The following is a 22,933-nucleotide window of genomic DNA, read 5'->3' as shown; positions in this document are numbered from 1 at the left end:
TATTAAAAGTTATTTAGGGGTCTTTACAAATAAAGGGGGAAGGAACCAAAAAACTCTCGAGCTCACTTTCTTATGATGAGCTTGATCAGTACAAAATTTCTATCCTTGATTCTTTCAGGGGTTCTTCTAGTTCGAGAGTGGCTATAAAGAACGGGACTTCTATTAGCATTAGTAGTGGGTCATGTCGAGTATTACCTCCATCAGCGTTGGCCATTCCTAGTTAAAAATTGTCGGCTTATGTGGACAATGACATAGATTGGCATCTAATGAAGTTGGCAATGCTATACCTGAATAGTCATCACCGGCAAGCCGAAAAATGAAAAAAAAAAACAATTTAATATGGTTTTAAACAGTTCAAACACCATTTTAGTATTACAAAAATTTGAGACTCATAGAAAAAAAAAAAGTTCAAACACTTGTAGTGCAATTCTTTTTCTATAAAAATTATTACAATCTCTAGTTAAAGTACATCCAAAGAGCATTTTTTAAACTTAATTAAAGTTTTGTCCCTTTTGTATGAAAATGATTTAATAGTCCTTAAAAAAATGACATAAGGATACTTATTTGATCCGCAAACCTATTTTTTCCTCCGTATTATGGCCGAATTAAAAATCTTATCTGCTATAGAAAATATGATATATCTAAATAATTTAGTTATTATAGAGAAGAGTTTTCCCAATTATAACTCTAATTTGATGGACGGTTGATATTAAATCTTAAAAAAACACTAATTGAAATTTCGGTCATATTTTCTCCTATATACAGTATAATGCTTTTGAACCATTATAAAAGCACACCAACAACTATATAATTAAAAAGTAAATAGGCAAAAGGAGAAAAAGCAAAACTCTTTCCTATGATAATTCTTTTATAAGATTGCACACACAATTATTATGGAAGGAGATATTTTTTTATCCCTCATTTTATATAGCCTATTTGTTCAAAAACATTTAGGGATCGTTTGGTTCGCCAAAAAAAGAGGGAAATAGAAATGGGAATGAGAATGATTTCCATTATTTATGTTTGTTTTGTCAAATTACATTAGGGAATGAAAATGTGATTACCCCCTTCAATGGAAATCACCCATTCCCTTACCATATGGGAATGAACTTTTGGGAATGGAAATCAAAATTTAACAAAATATTTTAATGATAAATAATAAATATATAATTATTAAAAAATTATTTATTAAACTTAAAATATTTATATATTTTTTATTTTAAGTATATTTATATATTTGTCAAATTACATTAGGGAATAATTGTTTTTAAAAAAATAATTTTTTTTAAATTTTATTTTTAAATATAATTTTTTTATATAAAAAAATATTTTTAATAAATAATAAATAAATTTTTTATTAAACTTTACCCATTCCCATTTCTATTTCTACACTTTGAACTAAATAAAAAATGAAAACAATCATTCCCATTCCCATTCCTTCTCATTCCGAATCACATTCTGATTCTCATTCCCAACCTTAAACCAAACGGCCCCTTAGAGTTTATGTAAATTAACTAGCTTTTATATTTGTTATACTTTAAACTTTCTATAAATAAATATTTCACACTCAAATAATAGTTGATCAATTTCTTTTATTAAATGAATACAATTTAAAACAAACATAAACCACTATAGAAGTCTATTTTCTTTTACACGTTTACAATGACTTACCAACCTCCTAGTCCTAGCATAACAAAAGTTCCACCACAATCATCATGAATTAGATTTACGGATGGAAAATGGATGAGAAATCTTTATACTATTTTTTATAGATTATACTCACATTAAATTTACATATTTGATGTAAAATTTTATAATTATTTTAAATAAATATTTTGAACATAATTATATATATATATATATATATAATTTTAAAATATATATTATTTATAGAAAGATGTATCTTGATAATAATAAATTAAAAAATTATTCTAAGCATATTGATTCTAGAAAAATGTAAAATATTATTTCAACTAAAAGAAAAATTCTAAAAATTTGTAGGTTTAGTTTACTTGTCGACGTTAAGATTGATAATACAAATCCAGTTTCAACAAAAAGATATTTAGGCTAAAGCTATTTTAAGGTACCTAAATTATATATTTTTTATTTATTAGGTCCCTTAACTTATATTTGACTTTTTCAGGTCCTCAAACTTTTATTTTTTTGATTCCTCGGATCCTTCAATTTTTATTTGTCTTTTTCAAGTTCCTAATTGTTTATTTTTTGGTTTATTGGGTCCTTAAATGGATATTCATTTAAGGACCTAATGAATCAAAAAATAAAAGTTTAAGGATTTGAGAAAATCAAATAGAAGTTGAGGGACCTGATAAACTAAAAAATAAAAATTTAAGATTTTAAAAAAACTAAATAAAAATTAAAAGACTTGATGAAATAAAAAATGAAAATTTAAGAATTTTAAAATAAATTTAGCCAAGATATTTATGCTGATAATGTTTGTTGAACCTAATTTTAGCATTAGAAAAGTCACGAAATAGTTGAAAGAAATAATGGTCCATTTGTTCAGATCGGACAAACACTGACAGGGGCGAATGTTGTATATTCAGCTAACTTCAAGATTTCGTCAAAAAAAAAATAAAAAAATTGCTAACTTCAAAATGACGTTTTATTTTTATTTGTTTATGAATCTTCACGATGACGTTTATTACACTTCAGAGAAATTCAACATGCTGGCTGGCTTTTTGTGTTTCCGTAATCATCAAAAAGAAAAAAGCGTAAAGGGTGAATTGGATTTTCAAATTTATAATTCAAAATTAAATAATTTATTTTTTATTTTAAAATTATAAAATAATAATTTATTTTTAAATGAGTTAAAAATAAAATTACACGATATGAATACATTTTGTAAATTAAGGTAACTTTTATCTTTAATTGATTTAAAAACGGAAAGTATTATTTTTAATTAATTTAAAAATTAAAAATATTATTTTTAATTGGTCAAATGAATAAAGATACTTTATTGATTTTGAATCCAAATTCATCAATTACCTTAACAGATTCAAAAAGATTTGGATGTATATTTCATAATTATACTTTTTTATATCAACACAATCTAATTCAATATAGAACTTTAACAATCTGAATAATAATTAATTATAAGTAGTTATACTTTATAACAAAAATAATAAAACAATCTTTTAATTTTAGATGAAAAAAATAATAAATAAGAACAATTCGAACGTATTTTTCATATGTTATCCGATTTCTTCACCAGTTTTATGTCTTGGGATGGTTTTTTTTTTTTCCGGGAGAACGTTTTGTTTGGATCACGATAACATGTATCCCTATTAAGGCATGAGAGAAACAATAATTTTTTTGCTTGTAGGTGACAGATTGGGCAGTTCTATTTCTATATCACCAATGGTCTTAAACAAGAAAAGAATGAATACGGGTTCAGTCCTTATTTCAACAGCTGCTTCTCAGATTGATTGTGACTTACCTGTTATTATTGATGGCAAGAAATTTTTTATTCATGTTAGTGAAATTGATATACCCCTTCTTATGGAAATTCCATATTACTCGAATTCAGACTCAGAGTGTGAAGAAGACTGTTGTGTTTTTTATGATGTTCAGTTTAAGGATACTGCTAATTCGGAGGAACAAGTAGGCGCTACAACATTTAGCAAGGAGTATATGATGAATTCCAATGATCCTTCCCCTAACTAGACCCTACTCTCCGGTAGGGGTGTGCATTCGGTTTTTAGATTCGGTTCGGAAGTGGAATTATCAAAACCGATCAATTTTTTAAGAATTTTAAAACCGGTCGGAATTTTGTCGAAAAAATCGGTTCGGTTCAGTTCGGTTTTCGATTTTATCAAAATAGAAAAATAATTCTTTTTTCTTTAAATTTTACTCATAAAAAATTAAAATAAAATAAATAAATCTAAATTTCAAATCTAAGTCAATTGTAATGTTTTACACACAATAACACTTAAATATGAAAAAAAATAGTATTGTTTTTTTTAAAATAATATTGATATTTCTAGAAAAGAATTAATAAATTTTAAAATATCAATTTTTCGGTTTTTTGGTTTTTGAAAATTCAAAACCGAACCGAACTGAGATGTATTAAAAAATCTTAATTATAAAACCGAACCGGCAATTTTTGGTTCGATTTTCGGTTTCGGTTCGGTTTTGCACACCCCTACTCTCCGGTGATATTTCAGATAATTCAATCATTCGAAAGTAACTTTTCCAGACCCGAATTCTTTCTTTATCATGCAGCACAAGAAATTCAAGACAGCCACTTCTAAAACCAACCTAAATTCTTTCTCTAATAGTACAACTAGTTAGTTAGAATCTATGAAGCACGGAAACTTCGATAAAGTTGCGTATCCCGTTTCGGAAACGTTTCAGAAACCAGAAACTCTCAGAAACTCTCGGAAACTCATTAGGAAACGTTTCGGGTCGTTTCCATAAATAAAAAAAAATTATATAATTATAAAAAAACCTCAAAAAACCTCAAAAAATAATTTTTATGAATCAATTACCCACAACTTTTATTATTATTTTATCTATAATGTAGCTTATTTTCTTATTTTTATTGGATTTAATTATATTTAATTTATTTTATTAATTGACATAAATATATAAATAAAATTTAATATATATGTAGCATTTTATAATTTCTAATATTATTAATATATCCTTATATTTTTATTATTTACACGTTTCCCCCACGTTTCATGTCCTTCATTTTAAAAATTCGCCGTTTCCCCGTGTCCGTTTCGTGTCGTTTCCGTTTCCCGTTTCCCGTTTCCGTTTCCGTGCTACATTGGTTAGAATCGAATATTTAAGAACTCAAACAAGAACAATACGGAAACCCATAATATTGTCATAACTTCAGAAGTAAAGAAGACATGGCATGCAGTTGGAATTATTTTCTATTGAACATCAAGATGAAATACTGAGGTTATTGATCCAAGCTTTGAACAATGAGGTACCGAATCTAGTTTAACAGATTCCTTCTTTCTCGAGGTTTTTTATTCTTTTTTATGATTACTCACTTTAATTGTGTCGCATAGAATTATCATGGTGGTTTAAAGTTTTTAAGGAAGCGGTGAATAATTAGATCTTTAGTGTTTAAAAATTATTTTTTTATTATTGGTTTGATCAAAACTAAAAAAGATTTTATTGATGACTAATTGATTAATTTTTTTGTGGCATTCAAATGATTTTGGCTATTATTTTTCTCCTTCTTCTGGAGGTTCAGGAGGTCTTGCAGTATTTGGGATTCAAACAGTTTGTCTCCTTCTCGTATTGTCACTCATCCGCGTTGGAGTAACATTAATTTTGAGTTGTTTTTTTTTTACAGTTCAAATTTATTTTGGTTTATGGTTGCACATTAGCTATGGATAGATATTATCTCTGGGATGTTATTAAGCAAAAATTACAGACAAACAGACTTTGTGTTTGGATGGGAGACTTTAATGAGATTATACATCTGGAAGAGAGACTAAATTATTTGGGCTTCACAACAGGGATGATAAATTTTCAGGATTTCATTCAAAGTTCTAATCTAATAGATGTTCACTTAAATGGTCGTTACTTCGCATGATAAAATAGTAACTCTAGATTGAAGATAAATAGATGCTTCATGTCCTTCTCAGTTTTTTCTTTATGGCCTAATTTGATTTTGAAAGCTCTCCCTAGAAGTTATTCGGATCATGTCCTTTTTTTATTTTGTTCGGCATTTGCTATAGATTGGGGTCCAAATCTTTCAAATCGATAAATGCCTGCTGGAAAGACTCCTCTTTCAAAACTTTGATTAGTGATTCTTACAAAGTAATTTCAGCTAATTTTCTAGGGGCCATCTTGTGATTAAGTTAAGGAAGCTTTGTAATATAATCAAAGTTTGTAATAAAAACTCTTTTGGCAATTTGAATACCAAATTTGATATGGTTCAGCTGGAGATTCAAACTTTAGAGGTAGAGATGGATAGAGGGTCGGATTCTATTGTGGAATAAGTCTTTTACGGGAGGTAAAGTTTTAACTCCAAATTTTAAATGGCTGCATAAATAAGTATTGTTTGAATATATAATCTCACTTATATAAAAAATGCTTTACCAATTTAGTTGCGACTCAAAGTACAGTAATTATTTTTTAAAATATTACAAACACAAAAGTGCTTTTTTATTTTATTTTAAAAAAAGCTTAATCACCAAAAAAAAACCCCACCTTTTAGCGCCTTTTCAAATACACCCTGACGTTGCAATTTTGTCAGTTGCACCCAAATTTGCACCTTTGGTTTTCAATTCCACCCTCAAATACTAAATTAATCTCTTTTTTATTTAAAAAAAGTTAAAATAAATCATCCATTTTTAATTTTTTATGTGGAAAAGAGTTCAAACGAGTACTTTATATTTTATAAGGGTTTTTATGAATTTTTTCCGAGTGAAAAAAGTCCAATTTGATTTTGAGGGTGAAATTGAAACCCAAAAGTGCGAATTAGGGTGCAACTGACAAAATTGTAACGTCAGGGTGCAACTAAAAAGGGGCTAAAAGGTGAGGGTTTTTTTGGTGATTAAACTTTTAAAAAATTGACAAAAAATAACCACCATTTTTGTAGTCTGGTTATTAGTATAACAATGACTCCTAAATCACTTTGATATGGTTGATTTGTTAAAAGGTCCAATATATAATAGTCATGCTGTTTGATCAAATCAAATAAATTTCTTTGTTTTAATTTAATTTTTAAATTTTCAAATAAACAATCGGTTAAATTGTGAGAAAATGATATGATATTAAATTATGCTTTATGTCCAGCCCTGTCTATAAATTATTTAAAATTATTCAATGCATTTACTAAAATTATTTGATAGAAGGTTTAATTATTTTAAAATATTTATTTATCTCTGTCTTTTTTAATATGTGGTCTAATTATTTTAAAATTACTGATGTAATTTAATTTAATAAATATATTTTAATTATATTAACTTTTCTGTTTTATTTTTTATTTTTTATTTTTGACTAAAGTTTTTAATTCCATTAATTGCGGCCTAATTTTGAGAAGTATTTTTTGACTGAAACAATGTTAAATTTAATTATAAATAAAAAATTAAATTTTTTAATAAGTATGTGTAATTGACTACGGTTGAAATATATTCAAAATTAATAATTTTTAAAAAAATTGAGCTATAAGCAAAAAAATTTAAAAGATTTGATAATTTCAATCAGGCTTTGATAAAATGATAGGATAAAGATAATGCTGTGAACTTAAAAAAAAAAGGTTAATAGGAACAAAAATAATCTTAATGTATAATCCGCGTTTTTTTATAAGCACCTCATGTATTTCGGATCTCAAAATGACCATAGTATCATGAAAACGCATCAAAAAGACACAACAAGCTCAACTCATTAACATTTTCGTCTAACGAAATCCAATTTTTATGTTTTTATGCGTTTTCAAAACGTTAGGGTCATTTTTGAAATTTAAAATACATTAGGTACTTATAAAAGACGTGAGCTATATATTAAGGTCATTTTTACACCTTTTTCTAAAAAAAATAAGTTTAGTTTTCTCCATAACATTATACTCCTTCTGCCCAAATTGTTAGGCAGTTTAGGACATACATGGGTATTAAGAAATTTAAATTCTCAAGATAAAAAAAATTAATACATGAAAAAAATATCATGTTCATCCTCATTTAATATAGTGGTAATTTTTGTCTATTTGTAAGTTTTGTTGTTTTTCTAAAATAATTTTTATAATTAATGAGGCATATAAGACGATTACTTAGTAAAACAAATATCTAATGTCTATAATTTCGAACAAAAAAACTTGAAATAGAGTCTATAAATTTGGGACGAAAGAAGTAGAATATAATATTAAAATAATTCCTATACGTTTTAAGATATATTAAAATAATTATTTAATTTTTTTAAATTTAGATATCTAAAATAGCTCAAATTTGTTATATTATATTACTTACATAAAATTAAAATACCAAATCTTTTATATTGTAAAAGGTAAAAGATACATTTTTTTTCTTCAAATTATTAAAAAAGAACACATACATTTTTTAGTTTTTTTTATCATTTGGACATTCAATGTTTTTAAACTATGCAATTAAACCCCTACACTTGAAATACAAGAGTCATAAATAACTAAATCCGTGAGAAGGTAAGTGTTACAATATTTAAGTTCGTTCTTTAGAAACTTTAAAAAAATTGTAAGATTTAGAAATATTAAGGGCTCGAGCAACTCAAGTAATTGAAAGAACATAAGCGTTCTTTTTTATTTTATATATATATATATATATATATATATATATATATATATAGAGAGAGAGAGAGAGAGAGAGAGAGAGAGAGAGAGAGAGAGAGAGAGAGAGAGAGAGAGAGAGAGAGAGAGAGAGAGAGAGAGAGAGAGAGAGAGAGAGAGAATTGCGAATAGGCTTTGTCTTGGACATTTGTTTGGGTTTTGTAAGCAATGGCTGCCATAGTCATCTGTTGGAGAAAACTAAGGATTTTGTATTCCGGAAGGCCATCTAGGTTCCATTCATAAACAAAACTGGAATTAAACCTTGACTGTCCAAGAGTCATGACTGGAGGGCTTATGTCTGGGTTAGCAGAGGTTTTTACTAATTCCCATTGTAATTTATGAATTGTAGGTTGAGACTCTTGAAAAGCTCCTATGTCTGAGGAATCTATGTCTGAGTCTTGGCCTAAGGCATTGACGATTCTAGTGCCAGTGTTATTTTGAATAGTGTCTTGTACTACCTGATTTGTATTTGACGCGGAGGATTGTATCCTACTCAATCGATCTCTAATGACTGAGGTAAACTCTTGCCTATTAGTCTGGAAGTCCAGCTGGGTAGTCCTAGACACTTGAAATGGTTTAAAAATTGGATTTTTAAATTTCTTGTCTAGTGGTTTCGGACCGACATCCTGAATAATTACAGTTTTCTGAATATGCGTTTCGATTCTAGAAAGCTGGTTACCTATGAAATGTAAATGAGTATTTGTAAAATTATTTTGTTTGACAATGTTTCTAATATTATTAGAATCATTTTTCAAAATATGGGTAGAGACTCTTCCTAATATATATATATATATATATATATATATATATATATATATATATATATATATATATATATATATATATATATATATATTCGCTTAAATTTAGTATTTAAACATTTTGAAAGTGGGTGAGGTGTTCCGCAAATAATTATGGCTCGAGTGGAGAAGAGGAGACCTTATTGGGAGATTAAAATATGTCAGAAAATGGTGCAAGTCTTAATGAGTGGTTTCTTTTGTGGCATGTTTTCCAAAGCCTGCCAGACAAATAAGCTAGCCAACTACTCCATTGGACTGATTGCCTAAATTTCAACTAAAAGTCAATCCTTTGCTCTAAAATAAATACTCCCTCCGTCCCACTTTAGATGTCCCATTTGACTTTACACACAGATTAAGAAAATATTAATTATCCTTGTCTTTTCATGTTTTTTCATGTTTTGCCCCTATTAATGATAGTGGAATTTTTCATAGAACTCTTTTAAGATAACTAAAATAAGGGTAAAATGGGGTATTCAATAGAAAAATACTCTAAAAATAGTAATGGGACTTTTTAAATGGGACATCCCAAAATAGAATATGGGACTTCTTAAACGGGACGGAGGGAGTAAATAAATAAAAGTCAAGATTATGTTACATAACAATTGGAAATTAAATATCCCTATTTTTAAGAAAATAATCTTTAATTTGAATTAAGCAGGTTCAATCAAATACCCAACTCTTCACGTAAACACTATTCTTTTTACTAGGATTCACTCTTCCGAACCGAATCTCAAAATGACTGTTAAACTCTAAAATATAAAGGTACTCAAGCCTGTATATCTAGCAATTCTTGCTATAATGGCCAAAATCCAGTCTCAACCACACTATTTATTAAAAAGGGCGCAAATAGAGTTTGAAATCTCAACCAAAATACTCATATGGCTAAAACTTAAACAATTACATAAAACCTGTGCGGGCTACAAACACTATTCTTATAGCTTGAAGGGTGTGATTCTCACCGTTTTAGTTAGAAAATCACCTTCTCCACAACCCTTTACATTTGTACACGTAAAGTATTTACATATCTTTCTATTTAATTTGAATAAAAAATTTAATAATGGAGTTTTTTATTTTTATTTTGTTCGTTTTTATTGCTTGTTGAAGAGTTTTAACTTAATCAAAGTATTTTAATTTACGTGTGAAAGATTATTGGTTCAATTCAATATTTTAGAAATTATTTTTGGTTTTTATATCAAAAAATTTACGATTTGATCAAAAATTCTTGAAATTGATGCTTTGATGGATGTATAGTTATAATGGATCAAGCACCGCAACAGTCTAATCGAATGATGGTTGTAGAATGATGGTTGTAGTAATTGTTAAGCAGTTTTCATTTTTCAACTAAATTATGCATTGTTGTGATCTTATATGACATTTTTGTAAAATTTGTGATTTGATTTAACTATTCTAGATTATTTTAGTAGTGTTCTCAATAGTTTTATAATTAATTATTGGATATGTTATAAGAAGTTCATATGTTAAATATTGTAGGAAAAACTTATTTCTAGATATTTAAACTATACCTGTTTTATTTATCTGATCCTTAAACTATTTTTGTTCTTATCTGGTCCTTCAGTTTAGTAAAACCCCATTTTTCAATCTTTAACTGCCAAAAACAACGCCGTTTAGGATATCAATTTGCATTTTCAAAAATAACGAAACAACGTCGTCAGGGACTTAAAAATGCGTTTCGCTTAATTGAAAGATCAGATAAAGATAAAAAATTGTTTAAGGAAAAATAGTTTAAGGACCAGATAAATAAAACAGATATAGTTTAAGAACCTGAAAATGAGTTATTCCAATATTGTAATACGACTTTTATGAATGTACTCTTATTCATCTCTTAAAAAAGACCGAGTTTATGGTCCAACGTTGAAATAAGACAAAAATTATCGAGAAAATTACACCAAAACATCCAAAATCTAAAAAGTTTGTGATAATCACCCAGCTTTTTATTTTTTGCAAAATTCCCTCAATTTCTTAAAAAAAATCATGTCTACCTTTTTATATTTTTCCTTCCTATTTTATCCTTATAGTATATTTTACTTATTATGTTTCTATTGCACACAATTATTTTCCTTTCTATTTATACATGCGTGCTACCTTCTCATGCATTACTTCATGCATTCATTCAAAATAATGGCGGTAATATGACAATAATAAACATGTAATTGTTATTATATGGTGGATTCACTTGTCAGGCGTACAAATTTTTGAAATATACTTGCCAACAAGACCCCACATGGAGCGCATCACTAGAAAGAAATTAATGGTTCTATTGTTAATGTTGAAATTAATTCTTCAAATATTGTTGTGACTAAAAGTTCCATGTTGATAAGAACCAAAATAGTTTTACTATTAATCTAACTGATGGAGTCTGCCTTCTGAACCGGTGAGTAAGACCTGCAAAACAGGGTAGAAGCTAACCGGACGGTGGTTGTCCGATCAACTCTCCGATGCTAAAGTCAGTTTAGAGCTTTGAGCAGCGTTTTGTGTATATGAATGTAATTGTGATTCTAGGCATACCTCGTGCTCCTTTTATAGTAGTCGAATATACCTAGTAGAGTTCTATTAGGCAGGTGAATCCTACTTTGCAGGGATTCGGCGATATTGTAGGAATTCTCCTGATTTGTCGTGATCTACCTTAATCTGATAAGAGTCCTATTTAGGAACGTCTTCCTAAATAGTCTTATCTTCCTAAAGTAGAGCTTATCCTTCCATATATAGTGTTTGTGTCCGAATAGGACAATACTTCCATTCTTAGTCGATTACTCGAATCCCGGACCTAGCGCGCTTTGGGCGGATCATGTGGGACTCGGTCTTTATTAACATATCTCTGAATCTCTAAGGATTCGGTCTTTATTAGCATATCACCGAATCTTAAGGGATTCGGCGTCTCTTCCATATCTTCGGATCTTCAGGGGGAGTCCGGTATCTTCTGAGAGTGGATCTCCTGTGACTCGGCTCCATTATATTTACAATAGGATTCGGTATCCATCATTAGCCCCCCCCCCCCCCCCCCCCGCGCAAGTGAGCTGAAGTAGTTTGGCATTTATGCCTTAGTGGATTTTAGCTCTTTTGGAGCTGAGTTCCCTTATACGGGCGAGTCGCTTTGTATTCCGGGCGAGTCGTTTCATATGTTTGTGGATGACGTTTCTTCTTTTGTAAGATTCTGCGTTGCCACGTGTCGACATTTAGTGATTTAACGATTAATGATTTATTCAAAACTCTTCGTATTTAATCTCTTTGCATTTCTTCTTTTCCCTCTCACTTGCTTTTCGAATTTGTTCTTATTTCTTGCAACTATTTCCTCTTCGTTCTTTGTCTGATTATTTGGTTCTTCGTGACTTGTTTTGTCCAGATTTTCAGGTATGTTCCCTTTTGTTACTTGGATGTTAATGTGGTTTTCTTCCTTGTATATGTTCTTCATGATCATCGTTCTGGAAATTCCTTTTCTGTACTTGGTGTTCTTCGATGTGTTCTTCAATGTGTTCTTCAATATATTTCTTGTTTGATCTTTATTTTGTATTTATATTTGTGATTTCCTTTTCTAGGATGCCTCTTAGTCGAGTGGAAGATGCATGCGCTGCTATGGCTTTTACCAGATCAAAGCTTCGTAGGAGTGAAGTCTTAGATATCTATTTTAAGTATAGCTTTCCTTTCGATTATAGGGTAATATTACCCGGTGCCGATATGGCTGCTTCCGATTCTCCAGGTTCTTCTTGTAGGGCGGTTCTCTTCGAAGAGCAATTTGCTGCTGGTCTTAGGTTTCCTTTAGACTCATTTTTAGTAGAAGTGTGCAGGGATTTAAAGGTTGCTCTGGGACAACTTTATCCCGGTACGATTAAAGTAGTGCTCGCCTTTTCGGAGGCGTGTAGACTTCGGGGTTGTGCCCCTTCTCTCAACGTGTTGTATCATTTCGTAGACTTTAGGAAGTGCGATGGTTGCTTCGTTTTTGCCCTTGGCAGAGAAGGGCGATCTCGTATTTATCTTCCTTGCCTAACCAGTCGCTGGCGAAGGCGTTTCTTTATTGTTTACAATAAATTTGCTTTTCTTCATTTTTCGGATGGTTTTTCTTCTCACCAAGTTCAGAGTTGTCCGTCTCCTTTAAGTTTATCCGAGTCAAAACTTGCTTTCGACATATCTTTTTGTGGTGCTATATCGCGTCCCGTTCTAGATGTCTTGGTTAATAGTCATCTTCGGCGTCGATGGTTTCCTTTGGAGGATCCTCCTCGAGGCTTGGCGGATCTTTGCTACTCTTTTATTCAAGGTATATTAATTTGCTTAAGTTCTTTTTGATGTTTCTTTTGTAGGATGTCTTCTTCTTCTGACGATTTCCTTTCCGGGTTTCAAGTAGATTTGGACGTTCCGATGGATGGTCCTGACGCTCATATCGCCAACATTATTCCTGGCGACGTTGATGTGGATGTGGCCCCTGCTGATATTCTCATCGCTCCCGTCGAGATAGCGTTGCCTGCGGGTGATGAGGTTATTGTTGTAGATGATGATGATGATGACTTGGCTGATCCAGTAGGTGACGAGGCGGTTCCATCGCTACTTCCCCCTCTAGCATCATTTACCGTCTCGGGGGGAGTTGGGGGTGTGAATTCAGATGGTCTGGTTGTTGCTGATTCGGGAGAGATTTTGGGTCGAGACCTGGGTTCTCCATCTAGGAAAAGACGTCGAGTTGGCGATGGTTCTCCATCGAGGGAGAGTTTTCCTGGAAGCTCTTCTTCTGCTCCAGATTTGGTGCAGTGGGTCGAAGGTCAGGATCCCGCTAGTTTGCTGAATCCTGGAGTGCTAGCGGAATATATCCGAACTTTGGCGATTCCTGATGATGTCACGTGGTTTTGTGCTAGGCCAGGTCAGGAGCTTTCCGATCTGGCTTGTTTTCATGGTTTCTCTGTAAGTGTTTTCTTTCTTGAATATAATATTTTTTTTTATTCTGTTGTTTCCTTATCTGTTTTTGGTGTTTGTAGGCTCTTCAATCTGTTCTGGTATTGAACGACCGCCGACAGTGTGCCGAGGAGGAGGTCGAGCGTTTATCTTCTCTTTTGGCGACTTCCGAGTCTGAAAGGGCAAAATTGAAGGCATCTTTGGAAGAGCATGATTCCCTTTTGGCGCAACTTAAGGCGCAGGATGCGATTAACGATCGCCAAGTTAAAGTGATCGAGAATAAAACCGATGACTTGACTCAAGAGATTGAGGAGCTTATTCGAATCAATTCCCTTGTTGGTGGGGAGAGGGATAAGCTAAGGTCGGAGGTTGAAGGTCTTCACATCCGTTTACTGGATACGAAAGCTTTTTATTCTGCTTTGATAAGGGAGTATCGCCTTGCGATTGGGAGGAAACTTTTGGAGCAGAATCCTGATATTGATCTCTCTGGAGTTAATGGGTTGGATCCCCAGGCCATTGCTCGTGACCTTCTTGTTAAGATATCTAAGGACCGTGTCCAATAGTTTTTCTTTTGATTGTATTTGTTAATGTACGAATTTTGTTTTTTGTAATTCGCAATTTATGAATATATTTTCTTCGTGTTTCTTCGAAAGTGCGCTTTCGCCTTATATCAATTTTTTGTTTATGTACTTGTCTTGCCTCGAGGGTTATTCTAAACCCTGTTCTTGGCGTTGCTTTTTATAGAGTTAATCTAAACTCTTTTTGTTTTTATTTCGAGTTAATCTAAACTCTTTATCTTTTGTGTTTTGAGTTAATCTAAACTCTTTTTTGGCGATTTGCCTTTTCTGAGTTAATTTAAACTCGTTTTTCTTGGCTATCCGCCTTTTGTGGCGATTTGCCTAGTTTGGCGATTTTGCCTTGAGTTAATTTAAACTCATTTTCTTGGCTATTAGCCTTTTCGTGTTGATTCGCCTTGTTTGGTGATTTTGCCTTTCTTGAGTTTGATCTTTAACTTATTTTTTCTTCTTTCATCTTTGATTTAATCATATGTGGCTGTTCTTGAATTATTTCTTTATTGGTTCGTCTGGCTAATCAGATAGTAGGAAAATTGAACTTTTATTGATAAAAAGATGGCATACAAAATATTAAAGATAGATTTGACGCCATCTGGTAAGACATAAAGTCGTTACCGATGATGGGTCGTTTTCCGTTCCTATTCTTCCTTCTTTTCGGTCTTGTTTTCTTAGAGATCCACTACTGACTCGTCATAGCACTTCTTGGCTATTCCTTGGTCTCCTCTCAGCGTCACTACTCCCTTTTCGGTTGGTATTTTCATTGCCAACGCTCTTATGCTAGTTACTGCCGCCGAATCATGGAGGAAAGGTCTTCCTAGGATGACATTGTATGTTAATTCCATGTCCACTATGTTAAACAGTGACATGACTTTCTTGTTTATTTCTCTTTCTGGGCCGATTATTACTTCCAAGGTGACTGCTCCCAGTGGAGTGATGGAGGGGCCACCGAGTCCTGATAGCGGAATTGGGACTCGGCGTAGCCTTGACGCCGTTCCTCCAAGCATTTTGTATGCTGCGTTTGTCATGAGGTTTACCGCGCTTCCTTCGTCGATTAGGATTCGCTCCATGTTCCAATTTTCAATGATAGTAGTTACTACTAAAGCATCGTTGTGGGGCGCTTTGACGTATTCATAGTCTTCTACATCAAAGATCACCGGTGGCATGTGAGTTTCTCTTATGTTCATCACTTCTTTCCTCTGCTTTCTCCTGATCGTGGAGCTGCTATGTCCTCCTCCATTAATCATGTGAATGGTTCCCAGTATTTTGGATGGGCGCTCGTCTTCTTTCTCTTTTGGCTTGTCTTCTCTGCTTCTTTTTTCTCCTTTGTCGTTGCTCTTCTCTTTTCGGGCCACAAATTTCCTCAGCTCGCCTGTGTCGATCATCCTTTCGATCTCGACCTTTAAGTCTCTGCAGCTATCCGTTTCATGTCCGTAATCGTCGTGAAATTTGCAGTATTTTCTGGTGTCTCTTACCTCTGCTTTCATCTTTGGTGGCCATACCACGTTTTTGATATTTTCTTTGATCCACATGAGGACATTAGTTCGGCTGGTGTTTAGCGGAGTGAAGTTGTTCTCGTCATCTCTGGGATCATATCTCGATTCATATCTTGTCTGGGGGGCGAATCGTCTGTTTTCCTCTGGCCTTCCTCTCCTGTCATCAGGTTTGGACTTGGTCTTTTCTCTGGATCTCTCTTTTGACTCTTTTCCTTTTGCTTCCTTTCCACGGATCGCCCTTCGCCCTTCGTCTAACTCGAAGTATTTCTGGGCTATGCCCATTAAGTTCGAGAAAGTCGTGGGCTTATTGACTAGTAGCTTGTCTACCAGTTTTCCGAATCGCGTCCCTTCTCGCAATGCTTCTGTCGCCATGTCGACGTTCAGGTTGTCAATCTTCATAGCTTGCTTGTTGAATCGTTCGATGTAGCTTCGTAGGGTTTCTCCTTCTTCTTGGATGCAGGATCTTAGGATGCTAGTAGTGGTTTTTGCCGGGATGTTTGTGAGATATCTGTTAAGGAACTATGTTGAAAGCGAAGCGACGCTTTTGATCGAGCCTGGTTTTAATTTGTTATACCATCTCTGGGCCGTGCCCGTGAGTGTGGTAGGGAAAACCCTGCAGAGAATGGCGTCTGATACGCTGAGTAGCCCCATGGTCGCTGTGAATCTAGAAGTATGGTCTCGGGGGTCTCCTTCCCCATTGAAAGTTGGCAGGATTGGTAGCTTCATGCTGTGTGGGATGGTTTCCTCCATGATCTCGGGCGAGAGGGGTGATCCTTTCAACCTGAGATCGTCTATATCCAATTCTTCAGATTTTAGTTTTTTGAGTGCTTTGGCGATCTTCTCTTCCAAATCTTCTTCCACCACATATATGGCTTTGCTTTTTTGGGGTGTTTCTGACGATTCGCCCTCTCCTTCTTGGTGTTTTTTCTTAGTTTGCTCTTTCCCTGCATCTCTTTCTTGTCGCTTGCTCTTTGGCGGGGCGTCTTCTTTTTCCTTCTCCCTCCGTTCGTCTCTTTTTGAATTCAAACCACTCTGGGCGTCCTCCTGGTTGTGCTCGTTTCTGGGTGTCTCTGGTGATTACTCGTTAGATTTGTCTCTGTTCGGACTTTCCTCGTCGCTGGTTCTATTTTCTCGCTGGTTTCTTGCTTCGTTTCTTTCTCCATTCCCTCTGGTTCGAGGTTCTTTGCTCTTATTGTTTTCTGCTCTTGTCTCTCGTCGGCTTGGGTTTGCGTTTTCTGTTCTTCCTCTTCTTCTAGGAGCTGTAGGGCTGAAATTTTCCCTTAGGATTTTCATGGTTTCTTCGTGCCTGTCGTTCGTTCTTTTGGCTTCGCTGGCCAATCTGTCTAGATTTGCCTGTACTGATTCTAGTACCTTTTTTAGCATTTCGTTGTATGAATCTTGTGCTGCTACGCTTGGTGCTTGTTGTTCTTCAGTGCCCAGATTGAAAGCAATCGGGTTGCTTCCCCTCATCGGATTAGTTTGGTATTGAGGTGTTGAAAAAGAGGGCCCTCCGGTATTGCTTTTTTCCCCGGAGTTGTGAAGCCCGTCTTCCGTCACGTTGATTATCTCCGGAGTGTTTTTTGGGTCCATTGGTTGTTTGTCTTTCAGGTTTACTCTTTCAGAAGTGATCTTCTTCAATGAAATTTATTTTTGAGTTCAGAAAAGTTCCTTCTTTTTGAAGTTTAGTTAAGCTTTTCCCACAGACGGCGCCAATTGATGGAGTCTGCCTTCTGAACCGGTGAGTAAGACCTGCAAAACAGGGTAGAAGCTAACCGGACGGTGGTTGTCCGATCAACTCTCCGATGCTAAAGTCAGTTTAGAGCTTTGAGCAGCGTTTTGTGTATATGAATGTAATTGTGATTCTAGGCATACCTCGTGCTCCTTTTATAGTAGTCGAATATACCTTGTAGAGTTGTATTAGGCAGGTGAATCCTACTTTGCAGCGATTCGGCGATATTGTAGGGATTCTCCTGATTTGTCGTGATCTACCTTAATCTGATAAGAGTCCTATTTAGGAACGTCTTCCTAAATAGTCCTATCTTCCTAAAGTAGAGCTTATCCTTCTATATATAGTGTTTTCCGAATAGGACAATACTTCCATTTTTAGTCAATTACCCGAATCCCGGACCTAGCGCGCTTTGGGCGGATCATGTGGGATTCAGTCTTTATTAACATATCTCCGAATCTCTAAGGATTCGGTCTTTATTAGCATATCACCGAATCTTAAGGGATTCGGCGTCTCTTCCATATCTTCGGATCTTCAGGGGGAGTCCGATATCTTCTGAGAGTGGATCTCCTGTGACTCGGCTCCATTATATTTACAATAGGATTCGGTATCCATCACTAACATCTTAAATGAACACTTCCAAAAAATTAACATAAAAATATTTTATCATAATTTTAGATGTGGATTGCTTAATTATTTTTCTAATTAAAATCAAAATTAAATTTTAATTTTAATAGAATACATTATTTTTAATTACAAAATGTAATTTTATATATTTTCTAGAAATATATATTGCATTTTCTTTATTTATGCAAAATTAATAAATAATTGAATTATTATTTAGTTTAATCAAATTATTTTATTAAAAATTTATACTCTTAAGAATAAATTTATAAAATAATGAATGTACTAATAAAACTAAAAGTAAACCATCTCTGATTATTATTGTCGGTGGTCGGTAAACAATTAATATAAACTCAATGTCAACTAAATGTAAATTCAGTGTGAACTAATTTATATTTTTTAGTAAACTGATTATAATTTTTTCGAAATGGTCGGTAAACTTAAACTAAACTAAATATGAACCTAATGTAAACTTAATATTAACTCAATATAGACTAATCTAAAATAAACTCTTAATAAACTTATTATGAATCTTAAATTAACTTACTATAATCAAATTAATTTATTAAAAATTTGCACAATTAAAAATAAATTTATAAAGTGATAAATAAATTAATAATAATTTTTTAAATTTTTTTCATATTGGTCGGTGTAAACTTAGAATAAACTCAATATGAACCTAATGTAAGCTCAATACAAACTTAATATCAACTCAATATAAACTTAATATCAACTTTAAAAAATCAGACTTGAGTAAATTAGTAAATTTTTATTAAATATATTATAAAATTAATAGTAACTTAATCTAATTCAATTAATTTATTGAAAATTTATATTATTGAGGATGGGTATATAAAATGATATATATAAACTATTAAGAAGTTGAAAATAAACTATTTAAATTATGTTGTGGTGGTCTTTTGAAACTTAATGTATTGAAAACACATCAGCTTAATGTCAACTCAAAATAAACTATATAAAATAAATTATTAATAAACTAATTATAGTTTTAAAATTAACTTATTATAATTCAATTAATTTATTAATTGTGATTAAAATTATAGATAAACTAATAGTAAATGAAAAGTAAATTTTTTAAAGTTTTCTGTAGTGGTCGACGCAACCTTAATATAAACTCAATATGAACCTAATATTAACTCAATATAAATTTAATATCAACTCAATATGAACTTAATTTCAATTCAATATAAACTAAATCTAAAATAAAGTCTTAGTGAACTTATTATAAATCTAAAATTAACTTATTATAATAAAATTAAGAGAAAATAACAAGAAAGCAAGAAAAAAGACTTCACTTTTCACACAATACAATTTTATTAAGTTTTTTTACTTTATTACTAAATATGAGTGTTTTATTTCATCAAACACCACCTTTTCCTATTAGCATACACGTGTTTTATATAATAAAACCTGGTTTATTTTTTTTTTTTTTTAAATTCCCCTTTCCAGCAGGCCTGCTGAGTGAAACAGGTGCACCATGCACCTGTCATTACAATTATTTGGGAAACAGGTGCATGTTACCCATATAATATGTAAATAGGGAGCCTTTTTTTTTCCAAAGGTCCCCATACATTGTTTTTTAAATATATATATATATATATATTTATATTAAATATTTTTAAAAAACTCAAATCATTTATTTATTTTTATATTTTATAAATATAACGTATTAAACATAGTTTATTTTATATAAAATATTAAAATATTAATTTTAAGTTTGAGATATTTGAATAGACTATTGTTAAATTATGTTAAAAACTAAAAAATAATCAAACATATAATTTGATACATTTTGATACATATTTGATATATATTTGATCGTTCGAAATTCTTTTTTATTTTTATAATTTATTTAGTTTTGTTACATATTTTAAATATATATATTTGGTATATCTCCGATACATATTTATTGTTTGGTGCATGTTCATAACATTTAGAGCTGGTAAATTTTAGTTAAAAATTAATATTTTGTTGAAAATAACCCTTAATTTGCTAGTGAATATGAGAATGGTGGTGTTATTTTTTTATTCTTATTATTTTACAACTATTGCGAAATTTTTCGATACAAATTCAATAAATCTCTGATACATATACGATACATATTTGCTACATCTCTGATATATAATTTAGATCGTTCGGACATTTTTTTTAGTGATTTAATTAAATCAACTGACTAGTTCGATCAGTTTGTTATTATATTTTAAAAAATGGATACATATCCAATACATATTTAATACATCTCGTAATTATTCATGATATATATACTTTTCATATTTGATATATAATTTATACATGATAGATATATTTTTCATGTTTTTATACATATTTTTTAAATTTTTATTACATATATTGTTTATGCATATTTGATATATTTCTGTTCCATATTTGATATTTTTTTGATACATGTTTGATACATGTTTGATACATATGTGAAACATATCCGATATATATTTCATACTTCTTAGATACATGTTTGATACATATCTGATATAGTTTGACAGTTCTCTGTCTCTGAAATATTTTTGATACATATTCAATCATTTAATCCATTTTTCTTATTTTATATACATCTATTTTTAAGTTTTATTAGATATAGTTTTATTACATGTATTGCATATAAATTTTTTATACATATCTGATAAATTTATGATACATAATTTATACATGAAAAATATACTAATCATGTATTGGACCCGTGGTCGGTATGTATTAATAATGTATCTGGTATATAATTTATAAAATTATATAATTTATATATTTTTAAAATTTAATAAATTTATTTTTAAATATATTTTAAATATACATCTTTAATACATAATTTATACATGATAGATATAATTTTTAATTATACTTTTAAATATACTACTCTGATACATAATTTATACATGATATCTATAATTTTTTACTGTATAATTTATAAATAATAGAAACATTTTTATTTTTTGAGTTGTATATAATGTGTATAAAATATGTATATTTATTATTTAAAATATGAATTTGTATTATATATATATATATATATATATATATATATATATATATATATATATATTCTAAAATGCATAATTTATACATGATAGATGCATTTTTTAAATATACATCAATAGATATATCTTTCATATATAATTTATACGTATTTGGTATGTACCAACAATGTATCTATTATTCACAAAATTGATTTTTTAAAATTATATTATTTGTGTAGTTTTATAATTTTTAAATTTAATATATTTTTAAAATTAAAATTAATATTAGTATTGATATTTAAAATCTAAATATTAAATAAATATATAATACAAATCCAATATATTATATAAATTTATAGTTAATAAAAAAATAAACAGGTTTACAATGACCCGCGCATCACGCGCTGATGTCAGCCTGGAACATGGTGTTATTGTAATGTTTTCCTGAAATTTGGTGCTAATGAAATAAAAATCAATTTATTTATAAAGTGTGAAAACAAAAGCCAAATTTATAGTATTTTTGTTACTTTCTCTAAAATTAATTTATAAAAAATTTACACTATTAAAAATAAATTTATAAAGTGATATATTAACTAATAGTAAATTGAAAGTAAACTTTTTAAAAAAACGTATACGGTGGTTGGTAGGAACGTAATATAAACTCAATGTCAATTTAATATAAGTTTTTTGAAATTGTTATAAATTTAAAATTAATTTGGTCTAATCACATTAATTTATTAATAATTCAAAAATAAATTTTCAAAATGATAAAAAAAATAACAGTAAATTGAAAGTAAATTTTTAAACTTTTTCTCAGTGGTCGGTGTAAATATAATATAAACTCAATATGAACCTAATATAAACGTAATGTAAACTCAATATGAACTTAATATCAACTCAACGCAAACTAATTTAAACGAAGATGGCCTAAACATACGACATGCGTTTTTAAATTATCAAGCTATACAACAGTGAAACCAAACATCACAAGAATCAGGCTAATGTAAAGTAAAACAAACGCATCATGGCCGCAAAACAACGATCTTTACGCATTTCTTCATATCGATTGACAAAATCATACATAGCAAAATTGATGTATCACAAATCATCAAAATTATGAATTGTTCAATCAAATTCCAATCATTTGTACACAAATACTAAATTAAATATATTATTCAACACCCGATGTCTTAAATTCAATAGATCTTAGTTTTATTTTGTGTTTCTTCTCTTCCATTATGGAGTCTTTATCTCCCTTTGTGAATTTGTTTTTACCTTTATGGGGTTTCTTATTTCCTTCATGGAAATTATCTTAGGGTGTAGATTTAAAGTATTATCAAGAGAATTTTTATTTCTATTATTCTATCAATCGGACTCATACAAAGACCAAAGAGTCGATTTGTCGTTTAAAATAATCACCGAGTGGAGCAGGCGGATCGCCGAGTTGCACATTCAAAGAGCTCCGTCAACGCGTTTGAAAAATTTAGATATAAATTTCTGTGTATTTTACTGATGTTCTACTCTCTATGTACTTCTTAAATGTATTGTTTA

This window comes from Mercurialis annua, linkage group LG4 (genome assembly GCF_937616625.2).
Source record: "Mercurialis annua linkage group LG4, ddMerAnnu1.2, whole genome shotgun sequence".
NCBI classification, from domain to species: domain Eukaryota; kingdom Viridiplantae; phylum Streptophyta; class Magnoliopsida; order Malpighiales; family Euphorbiaceae; genus Mercurialis; species Mercurialis annua.
The sequence above is the reverse complement of the archived record's forward strand: the minus strand, read 5'-3'. Positions refer to the sequence as shown.